Raw genomic sequence first — 12629 nt, 5'->3', positions numbered from 1 at the left:
GGATGGTCACGTTGTATATTTTCATAGTTGTAGTTCACTTTAGAACCCACATATTTTATGAATTCCTTTGGTGGTTTAAGATTGCCGTAACTATCAAAATACTCAATATAATCATAGTATTTTACATAGGCTACCCAATGAGATCCAGGGTTTTTAGAGCTATCTGGGTGATAAACAAACGGGTATCTAAAAACTTAAAAAAATAATAAGTTATTTTTTAATGTAAATAATCAACGTTTATTATAAAATGTAACAAAATTATCACAATGTAATTGAATTCAGTGATCAAAACCTTAAATTCTATAAAATCAGTCAAGTTTTTGTTTTTTGAGTGTCCACCGAAAATAAACAATAATCAACGGTAAAGGCGAAATTAGTATTATTATTCAAAATCGATGGTTCTAAACCTTTATAAACATATTAGTCATAACAGTGTACTTAAGAGATTTTTGCAAAAAGAAACATGATAAACAACAATCTTGAGGTTAAAAAAAAATAATAATATATGGTCCACGGAAATGATATCTCTTATGTGGACATTAAACAAAAACACAAAAATCAACTAGAAAGGATAGTAAATGCAAACTTAATCAATCCAAATCAGAATTGTCACCGTCAGTGAAATGGATGGTTTCTCTTTTTCTATTCTTTGGTGCAGAAAAAATTTCAAAATCGTCAGAATCAGAGTCGGAAATCACTCTATTTCTTTTCATAGGACGAATTGGCGGACTACATTGAGAAAATCCTTCTTCAGGTGTTAAGTTATTAGATCTGAGGGATTCTGTATCTGCCTCAGACGTGGGTATATTTCTCGGAAAGAATGCACCTCTGTCGGATCCAGAACTCGGAGAAGAATTCGACATAGCCCTTTCGTATGGAACTCTTATTTGTCCAATTTCAAAATGAGGACAAACTGCTTGTGCTGTGCAGGATAAACAACTTAATCGCCGGGCATGTAAAATGTCTGGCTCGTATCGACTCCAGGAGACCTGATGAATCTTGAGTGTTCCTTTAAAAGCCTTGATAGTGCTCTGATCAACAAGTCTTTGAATTTCTTGTATATCAGGTTCACCAATTCCATAAATCTCTATGCCCCTACAATTGTCCTTTAAACAAGTTATAAGTTCGTCATAATTAGACACATCCCTACCCATTGCAACTGTGTTATCACATAATCTCTTTACACAACCCCCCACGCCATCAGGGGCTCCTTTGCCATGCCCTTTTTCGCTATAGTGCCATGTAATATTCTTAACATTGTTCAGTTCTTTGCCTAAAAAACTTGCAATCAAATAAAACATAGACTTATTCCTATATTGAGTGGTAGGACCGTCACTCAATATATGTAAATCTGTTAAGTTTGGGCTTATTTCTATAATCCTTTGAAGAATAGGTCTTAAATGAGCACATATCATGACAGGATCATGACGCAAGTTTGGTGAGATAGTGCACATTGATGTCGCCTTAAAACTACCATCTGGAGACTGTAAATTGCTGCTGTAGTACACGCATGTGTGAATGGACAACTGTGGCTTAGAGCCTCCAAAGTGTGCAGATTGTACTTCAGCACTATATTTGCAATTGTAATTTTACGAAAAGTCAATATGTAGCAAACCATCCGAAGAAGACAATTCTCGTTTGAGGGTTTGGATTGATCGAATCTGATGAATTAAATTGGCAATGTGCTGCATATAAACAAATAAAATTGAGTTAAATAATTGTACAAGACTTTTTTTTGTAGTTTTAACTGTTTCTTTCACACATTTTTTGCATTGTTTCTCCTTCCCTTTTATTACTACGTTCACATTTTTAGTTACCCATCTATTGTACATTATAAACTCATTTCCATTAAAATCATTGAATGTAATTTTCTTATTTTGACAGTCCTGACATGTGCGCTCCAAACAATTTCGATTAAGTGTATTATTGCAGCAAATCGTTTTAGCCATATCAGATGGAGACCCATAAAGTACAATGTTTGCTTTTTGAAGTGATTGAACTATATAATTCGTATTTTCGTGTCAAGCACACAAGCATGTATCCCTTGAAACTGCTTTAGGAAACAGAACCCAAAATGGCCGGTATCTTCGAAAAGTCTGATATGAAATTTTAATACCTGTTTCATTTTGAAAAATAACATGTAAATTTAAGAGAGTGTCATTCAATAAGCGTTTTTGGCGTTTGGTCTTATTTCTAGTAATGGTTTCGTTTTTGCCAGCGGTTAGTCTGCTATACTCGTCTTGTACTAAAAAATCATGCACAGCTTGTCTTACATCTGTCTTAACATTAACTTTATTAGAATCCAACCTGTTAATATCTTTATACTTTTTCGCTTTCAGTCTCTTTACACGCATTCTGTATTTTTGAAGTGTAGTTTTCATTTTAAGGAGTCTTATTTTCAAAGTATCATTTTCTTTCTGTAGTTTTCTCCTGTTTCTAGCAGCTGTTGCCTTTCCTACATCAACGCGCGAAAGTGACGAAGAACTCGTTGACGCCATATCATTATCTAGACTAGCAGTGGCAACTTTTCGCGCTTTTTGTAACTCACGGCGTCTTTTTGATTTTTCTCGCCATATTTTCCTTATTTGGCGTTGTTGTCTTGGAGTATATTGGTCAATAGTTTTAATAGCACCTCTTTCTTTCTTCTTGTGGTATCTTTCTCTATCCTGTTTACGTATTTCTTCTTTTTCAAATTCGGTCAACTTCTTACGTGCTCTCCGCATACTTTGTTTTTTTTGTTCCCGACGTCTTTTCTTTTTTTCTTCTTCGCTTAGTTGAAGCTTCGATTTATATGTGCGAGGCATTTTTCCTGAAATTAACGAAAGCCACATATGTATAACTAGCTGACCCGCGCAACTTCGCTTGCGTCACGTAAGAGAGAATGGGTCAAAATTTTCCCCGTATTTGTAACATTTTTTACTGGTACTCTGGTATCCTTTTGGTCGTAGCGTGATGATATATAATATAACCTTCCTCGATAAATGGGCTATCTAACACTGAAAGAATTTTTCAAATCGGATCAGTAGTTCCTGAGATTAGCGCGTTCAAACAAACAAACAAACTCTTCAGCTTTATTATATTAGTATAGATTATACACAAGTAGCTTTAAAAGTCCCTGCTGTAGACACCATATCTTCCGTGGACATCATGTCCACGGAAAAGTTTGTCTACAGAAGGGAAAATCATTCATAAAATGCAATGTAAGACACAACATTTTTAGGTTAGCAAACAACTCGTATAATTTTCAACAATGGCCACCGATGTGCTATGAGAAATATTACATTACGTATTTATCATGACAATACTTACCAATATACCGACGTAACAGAAAAGTCGCAACGATATTTGACAAAATTATAACTGAATCACTTATTAAAACAAAAATCATCTAATTTTGACGTATAGCACGCACACTACCCTTGCAGATAATGTTTGAACTGACAGTTGAACAGTGTTGCCACTAAAAATAAATAAAGTAGTGTTACGTTCCGTTTTTTCGGTATTAAATGCATATTTTTGTTAGACCACCGAAGGGGTCGTACTAACTTATAACATCATGTTTATGTACAATAATTTGAACAATTAAGATTATTATTTTTTACGACATTATTTACGAATAACTACAGAATATTTGCAACAGAAAAAATGATAGAAAACACTGAAATTTTAGATTTTAGTATTTTTGTTTATCTCTTAAACTTATAAACCTCCTGTGATAACGGTCCACGGAGGGGTACGTAACTGATATATTTTTGTAATTTATTTTCTAGACAATTACGAAATATTAAAGTATTTTCATGTAATCTGGTAGGATATCGATATAATAACATTTTTTTACAATAATAACCACGTTTTATGTAATTTCTCATATAATTTTATAAAATTTACAGCTTTTTTTCATGTTCTGTTTATCACCCATCTAAATTAATAATTCCACATTCTTTTTTGAAGGGACATTTAGGGAGCTCATCTCTCATGAAGACGCCTCTAAAATATGGAATAGTATTCCCATACCTTAATATGTCTAAATTAGTTAAAGCTCGATTGAGTAGCCGATATCTTAGTTTTTTTGTTTTGATACAAATATTCCAAGCCCATCTTTATGTGGCTTAAGGCTTAGTCCTTTGCCTAAGCAAAGAGCTTCCATTTTTTCGTTATGCCTCTTCGATTCAGCTAACAGTTTTTTCGCCATTTTGAATTCATTTATGGTTTTAGCAATACCAGCTGCACCACCTGCTAAAGCTCCAGCCGCAGATAACCCCGCAAAAATAGGAATCAAAGGTAGCACTCCACCAGTTTTTGGTATAGGAATAACACGAGGAAGTTTAATTGGTGAATTATCAGCTAATTCCTTGGCAGCAGCCATAGCTAATTCTATAGCTACTTTTTTGCATTTCGGTTTTAATTTTTTCGTTTGTTTTTTTGTTTTAGTAATAACGCTCTTCAATTTATTTTTTAGTCCTTTTCCAGATGTATCTTTTTGCGAACAATTGTAGTTACTCTTTTTTAGTCCAGAACCTGTTTTAATTTTGGCTGACAGCGCTACATACTAAACGTGCTGCGAGTTTTTCACCGAGACTAGCATCCCGGGCAACTGCTCGCTTTTTCGTCATATTTAATAAAACTAAATCTGCCTTGTGGCGATCCTTCAAGTTCGAAGACTTATTATAAGCAATGTCGTGTTCTTTACAATATTCGTCTAATTTATTAACACCTTTATCTCCTCGTCTAAGTCTTCTAATTAATTTTGTGCCCGGCCCACAATAATTATAGCCTGGCAAGTGTAACTCAAACGGTAAATGATTTATTAGCCAATTGAGAAGACTGCTCTCTCCAATACACATGATAAGACTAATGATAATTATATTGAACCTTTAATAAATAGAATTATAAAGTTAAAAAAATATGTATTAATTTGTTACAATTTATTTGATTTTTCAATCCAACTATTCTCAGAAGGAGGCAAACCCAACCATTTCACGAATACTTTATTTCCTTTCCGTCTTAGAATTTTCTCCACTAGATAGATATCGGGATGTTTCGTTCTTTGAAGCTCTTGCGCATAAAATGCACCTAAGATAGGTCGACCTCGAATTGTATCTTCAATTAAATATGTGATAGGCGTAGTACTTTGAATCTTTTTTATTTTAAATATTTCTGTTGACCAATTGGGTGTATATCCTTTTTCAAAAGTGCCCTTGTACTTACTAATACGTACATAATCGTCTACTTTAAACTTACTTTTCATACTTTTCACGTTTTTTGACAAACCTATATATCTTTCCAGTAGGCGTTTTTTATTTTTATTATCTACATCTGCAGGCATTTGATCAATTGTTCTATGTTTAGTATGATTATATTTATAGACAACATTATCAAGAGTATTATCTATCCATTTATAGTTTCCTTTTAAACTAAATTCTTTATACAGTTTGGATTTCAGGGTACGGATAAACCTCTCAACTATTGAAGCCTTTTTTGTTGAAAATGTTGAATAATGATTAATATGATATGTTATCATAAGATTTTGAGGCACACGTCCTTTGTTTAACAACATCTTGAAAGTGTTACTTATAGCATCTTTGTTCTTCGATTTCAAAGGAAAAGCCCATGCGTATTTCGAAAATGTATCAATAACAGCAAGAATAAATCTAAAATTTTTGTTTTCCTTAGAAATTGATTGCATGTCAATTAAATCCGCTTGCCATAGATCGTCTATATCTTTCATGATAACGTGTCTTCGTGAAAAGTTCACTCTTGCATTTTTATGAATTTCGTTGACCACATCGGCTTTACTCATGTTTCTTTTTGTCTCAGTTTAATTATGCCTCTACGCAAGTTCTATGTAATACTGAATAAACGCCACATTATTTTTACTATTTATTCTTTAATAATACCAGCTTCCTTTAATTCTTCGATTATTGATAAAATTTCGTTATCGTGATTTGAATTGCCAGCATCTCTTGACGCAACTAATAATTGCAATCTCTCAACCAATTCATTAGGGTCATCCCAATATACTAAATCAGTGTTATTTTTGTATTCCTTAAGCTTTGGTAAGTTTCCTCCAAATTTATTGGAAACTTTGTCATTGAATATTTCTGAAAACAATGGCCTGATGATTGCACGGTATTTTGTTCCTTTATCACCTCTTATTTGACCATTAGGATTAAAGTCTCTCTTATGCGCATTTGTAAAATGTAGCATATCCTTATAGACAAGTTTGTCCTTGTCAGATATTAATTTTAAATCAGGTTTTCTTCGAAGTAACAGTTCTTTTAGTCCAGGGGTTAAATTATAGGCTCTGTCACCGATTTTAACTAAAATGACATTATCCCTATTCAAGTTGTCTATTTTAGAAAAGGATACTGATAAATTACCCATCCATAATCTCTTATTTTCACTTCTTATCCCAAACGGTATATTTACACCATCATAAATGTCATGGATATCATAACCTTCTAATGATATTTCTAGGTCATCTGGTAATTCAACTTTGGGTGACTTTTCAACTGGTTGTTCAGAATCTTGGTTTGGGTTATAACTGTTCTCAAACATTGCATTTGAGCTAGTGTTGATGTCATCAGATTCAGTGTTTTTAGTATTGTTGAGAGATGTATTTGCCACATTCGTATTTTTCATAATGGGTGTATTCGAGTCAACTAGCATTTTAAGAGGATCAGCGACAGGTTTTAGCATTTTATCAAGTGATAAGTTCATGGTATATTCCTGAGTTTTCATTTGTTTTATTTTATTCTTTATGGAGTCTACGGACTTCATTATTTCTATTTTAATATCTTTTTCCATCTTACATTCAACGACCGCATTCACATAAAGAAGAACAAATACTAATTTACTTTGTATGTTATTCACAATTATATCAGTTTGTATCATCAAATTTATAAAATATATAATTTCTGTATCTGCCATTATTTAATGAACATTTTTTGTTAATAAGTATGAAATTGTAACGATTACTCCAAACTCTTTTACAAATATCTTTAAATTGGTTCCAATTTAAATCAAGGCTGACATGTTCCTCATAAACATATTTTAAGTTCACATCATCTTGTTTAAATACTATAACAAAAATTTGCATTATCACGTAACAATTGCTTCGGGATTTTTGAATAAGTTTGAGATAAATAGAAACAATCGATTTGTTTATGTCGTCCCATACAGAAATAATTACGGATATTTGTCTGCTTCTCAGTTGCAACGTCATCAAAAATAAAAATAGAATTTGTTAAAGCTTCACTTGGAGCCATAACATCTTTATCATCATTAAATTCATAGAATTTGATCTGCGGAATTCTTCTTATTACTTCACTCAAAATTATAGCGATATTTTGGTTGAAAAGAGGTTTTAGAGTAAAGATATAGATTTTTGAATTTCAGTCCATTTTCATGTAGCACTAAACTGATCATAACATTTGTTTTTCCACAGTTAGATGGCCCACATATTATACAACGTATTGTATTTGGTAATAAAGGGCTATGCCTTACGTGGTGAGGAGAGTCACTAAAGCTTATATTATTAACATTCAGGGATATGGGCTGCTTGATCAACTTCATCTCGCCTATTAATATTATCACTAATAAACATACCAATATATACCCGCACAAAGTCTTACATTTTATGTTCCTTAAAATCAATATTCTTTATCCCCTCAATAACATTGTGAGGTAATTAAGTAAATTACTCGTAAGGTGATTTCATAAAAATATAAATAAAATCAAAATTCTGAGTAAAATATGTTCTTTATTAAGCTTACAAAAATCATTACAAAATTTAATGTTTATAAAATCGTGGCATACATCGTACAAATATAATATTTATTATTCTAACATATGCGGTCACAATGACCCCAAGGTAAAGTGTCTATTTGATTAGTTTGAACAAGTTTTTTATCATCTATTCTATTTAAAATTACTTTATTAACTTCCTGCGAATACAATACATGTTTGCTGGATTTTATCATATTCATCTTACATTGTAAAGTAATATTCTTAAATAAAACTCTCTTATAATTAGATATTTTCGAACGCTTTGTGACAGGCTTTGATACTCCTTTGGCTTTATTAATCTGCGTTTTTATTGACTTAATACAATAGAGTTTTGCTCTCAAACCTGTGAATTCAGTTATTACATCGCCACCTAATTCATCTTTAAACAAGCCGGGAATTTTATTATTTACATTTGGAATACCGTAAGGATTATTAAAATCAAAGTTAATGGTATCAAATTTTAATATATTTTCTTTTAAATCCTTATAAAAGTTTTGTGTATGTATAAAGTATAATAAACTGTCAGTATCAGTATAACATAGTTTAACATTTTCACCGTATTTATTTTTAATGAAATCATAATGAAAGTTATACATATGTTGTTTAGCATATTCTAATACAGCAAAACCAACGTAGATAGGTCTATCTAAAACAAGTTTTTCGGGATTCAATTGAACTGCAAGAAAGTCTTCACTAAATATACAGATACTTTTTAAGTTTGGTTTAGCAATTAGTTTTTCTGCACCTATTGTTTTATTTGTTCTATTCTTATTATCATTGCACTTAGTCACCAATTTAACATCAACTTGTTTTCGTTTATTTTCTATAGTTTTTCCAAATATTGAATTATTCAGAAGCTTAAAGAAATCCCTTTCAAAAGATGTCTTTGCTGCTTGACGCAATTGAGTATTTAAGTCTATATACTTTTTTAAAAAGTTTTCTTGTTTAAATTGCAGTATGCGATGTATTTTTTTCAATACAAGACCATTTTTAATACATTCTTTTAAATGAATATAATGTATTACATATTTATACTTGTCATATAAGTTCGCTATTAACTTTTCTGTCTTTCCTCCTATGGGTATGAACTTTTCTGGAGCGAAAGGCAAATCACTGTGTAAATTATGTAAGTGTTCGGGATACATCAGATCAACTTCTAAAATGTAGCCGTACTCAGCATCATCAGGGGTGTCAAATAAACAAAATGTTAATATTTCAGGGCTTGTCAAAAATTTAAAATCTGATATTGGTAATTTTCTAGTCATTGCATATCCATAAAGATTGTTACAGTCAAGATATACTAAAAATGTTGATGGTTTAGAATCATCAAAATGAGGGATATAAACATTATTGGCTTTAGCATATCGGTGGGAACATTGTGCTAATCCACCACGTATTCCTTTTTCTATCATATTATAAATGTCTAAATCATGAATCAATTCTAATTGAACGCCAGTGTAAAGGAGCATAGCGTCCCAACTTAAACCGGGGGAACTTACATAGTAAGCAGGATCAAGATTATAATATTGTAAACATATATTTCTAAAGTTTTCAAAAATATCGCACAGCAGTAAAACATCGCACTTCAAATATAAATCAGTATATTCACCAAGACTTCTAATATTAAAGAAATTCCAAATAGTTTGCGCATGTTCATATTCGCTATCTGTTAAATGTTTCATTTGCAAGCTGTTGTAAAAATAACGCTTTGGAGGTAGCTGTGTCTCATTATATTTGTCCCATGAATCAATATATTCGTAGGGATATATACCTTTCCTTCGTATCAAATCAAATTTTTCGTCAGCAGGAAAAAGTGATCTTAGATTTAAAAAATCACTGTCTGCTAAGCTTTTACTCAAATTATCTAGGCTTGAACTAAGAAACTGGAATGAATCTATGAATTTAATTTGCAAAGGTTTATTATATTTATCGGTTTCAATAAGTTAAGTAATACTTAAATATTTTTATTTTGTCTTGGGAATTATTTTTATTTCTCCATCGTATTTTGCCAATTCTTTGATAAATAAATGGGAATCGTAACCGGATAGATTATGAAAAACGATAGGTATGAATGAACATACTCTATAAATTAAATTACAGTGTGAATGTGCTGCGCCTCTATACTCTGATGAAATATGATCATGATCTCGCACTTTGTCATCAAACAACAATTGTTTACAAATATGACATGTGCTGGCATTGTGATAACTATTAATTTGCTCTGGAGTCATTGGTTTCATGGCTTTAACAGTTGTCAAGATCTCATGGATTGATTTAGTTTCTTCAATGATTTTCTGAACAAAAACTTGTACACAGTCTTCTCCTCGATAAGTTACAAATTTATTTAATTTTCTGTCATGTGAGCAACACACATAGTATGCAAAACATGAAAGCTGGTGCAATTTATTCTTTATAGTATTTTTATCAGTATTTGTTTCATTAAAATCGCATAACAGGCTTTCAAAATCGGCATATATAACAAAATTAATTTTTTGTTGTCTCTCAAAGTGTTTAAACTGTAACGTACTGTTTTTATCAGGTAATATAGTTATAATCTTAGAACATGCATGAGAATGAAATTTTGCTGGACTTGTAAAAAATTGTAAACATGTCTCACATAAATACATTCGACCTTTGTGTCGTGAAACTTGGCGTCTCACTAAGCGTTATAAGTTTTTTATCAAACAATAATGACCTCTGTTATTTTTCTCGTAATATAATAAATTTACATGTTTATCTCTTCTGAAATTTGTTAAATAAAGGGGACCAGTTACATTGTAATGTTTATCCAGTCCATAAATATTAATACTTAAATCACAATTCTTGTTCTCAAACAATTTGATATCTTTGGGTGATGGTGGGAATGTAATTCCAGTTATATTAAATATTGTGCTAAAATGTGGATAAGAGCTTGCCCTGCAGACATTATATTTAACTGGAAATAATGCTGCTAGAACGCTCCATAAAAAACAATATTCATCATCATTCTTAATATTTATACAACTCTTTGTATTCTTAATAACATCTGGTAGCTCTATGTAAGATCCACCTCTCATGGGAGAATATTTATTTATATTTATTTCTAAGTGACTCAGTGATGTGAATGACCATCCTGATTCACAGTGCTCAAATTCGGTTAATTTCGACTTAAAAGTATCTCTTAAATTTAAATAAAGTTCATTAAAATCTGTACTTTTATAAATAACTTCGTATTTTGTATCAAATGACTTCAACTGTTGCTCACCTGTTTTACTTAAAACAAAGTAAGCACTATTTGCTTACTTTGTTTTAAGTTTATTTTAATACATGTATTCTTTAATAATGATATCTTAATCAGTTTCAAAATGTCATCTCGCTTACCATCCAAGAACGTATCTGCTAAGAGGTACTTGTCTTCTATGGATGGATTTAAGCGATAAGTCATTATTCTGTTCTTAAATGCTGTGGCTATTATATCAATATTTTCAAACTCTGATTTTATCAAACAATTCGATTTGTGGATATTAGTTCGTTTATGATATCTGTATTCATCTCTAGGAATCTCAATTTTACATTTATCACAATTTATACAGGATCTTGATGGTGAATCAGTAGAGGATGGTTTTGCTGAAAAGAATAATTTAAAAGAATAGTAGTAATACATTTATTTAAATACATTTATATAATATACATTATTATTCTAAGTATAAAGTATTGTCAATACACTTAAATCATAGTATGAGTTAAATTAACATTTATTCTATAAAAGTAATAAGATTATACATATTCCTGGAGATTAGTTTAGATAGTATTAAGTATTCTACTGGTACGAGCTTATAAAAGTTGGTGTACGATTTTTAAATTCTTTCCTCGTCTCCTTTATAAATTCATTTATATGTTTCCAGGACTCAGTGTTTGAATTTGTTTTATTTTTTATAGTTATTACGGAATGCCGCCATCGATTGACTGGTGGCACCCGCTCAATTTCATCAGTATTATAAATTTTCAATTCAATATAATAATTTCCAGTTTTATCTTCATCTATTTGACGCGAAAAACCGTTTGCTAATCGCCTTGTTACGTAGGAATAAATGGGTGCTATTTTTTTACCGGTGGTGTTGCTACGATGCAGTTCGTCGTCGTCGTCGCTATCGGTGCCGAAGAGATCTCGCGCCGTAGCTTTCGCCTTCGTCTTCTTCGTAGTAGAAGGCTGGCTATCTGATGTCTTCTCAGGAACCTTTCGCTTCTTCTTGCTTGACTTTGTAGGAACGTCAACTGTTGACTCGTCGGATGATGGGAACAATTGGTCAACCATTTGCTTAGACCTGAAAATAATAAATAATATTAGTAAGTAAGTGGCAATAGTAACTTTATGATAGAGCTCCCCAATGGATAATAGATTGCTTTATTTTAAATAAATTATTATATTATAAAAGATTGAATACCTAGAAGAGCTTTTTAACCTAGAGTGTTCGCGTTAATTCCCGTATTCTATTATACATTAAACATGCAACGCGAGAGTTTAAAAGTTATGATAGCTTTTAAAATAGTTGAATGATCAAATAGTAGAATTATTGAATAGTTGATTGATCGAATAGTCGTTATTAAAAGTTGAATGACTGAATAGTAGAATTATTGAATAGTTGATTGATCGAATAGTCGTTATTAAAAGTTTAATGACTGAATAGTAGAATTATTGAATAGTTGATTGATCGAATAGTCGTTATTAAAAGTTGAATGACTGAATAGTAAAATTAGTAAATTATCAAATAGAAATAAAAGTACTTACATCTTAGAGAAGATCTGGGAAGCTTCTAGGTACCGAGGGGAGCAGCTCCTGCTTGTAGCTCTTGAACAAATGT

General features: G+C 31.5%; 1 pseudogene; it reads right to left on the bottom strand.

Moving 5' to 3' along the window:
* Window positions 1-590: 590 nt before the first annotated feature.
* Window positions 591-12082, bottom strand: LOC142985742 (uncharacterized; annotated as a pseudogene).
* Window positions 12083-12629: the final 547 nt, after the last annotated feature.

This window comes from Anticarsia gemmatalis, chromosome W (assembly GCF_050436995.1).
Source record: "Anticarsia gemmatalis isolate Benzon Research Colony breed Stoneville strain chromosome W, ilAntGemm2 primary, whole genome shotgun sequence".
Taxonomy (NCBI): domain Eukaryota; kingdom Metazoa; phylum Arthropoda; class Insecta; order Lepidoptera; family Erebidae; genus Anticarsia; species Anticarsia gemmatalis.
Note: the sequence above shows the minus strand (reverse complement) of the source record. Positions and strands in the feature narration are given on the sequence as shown.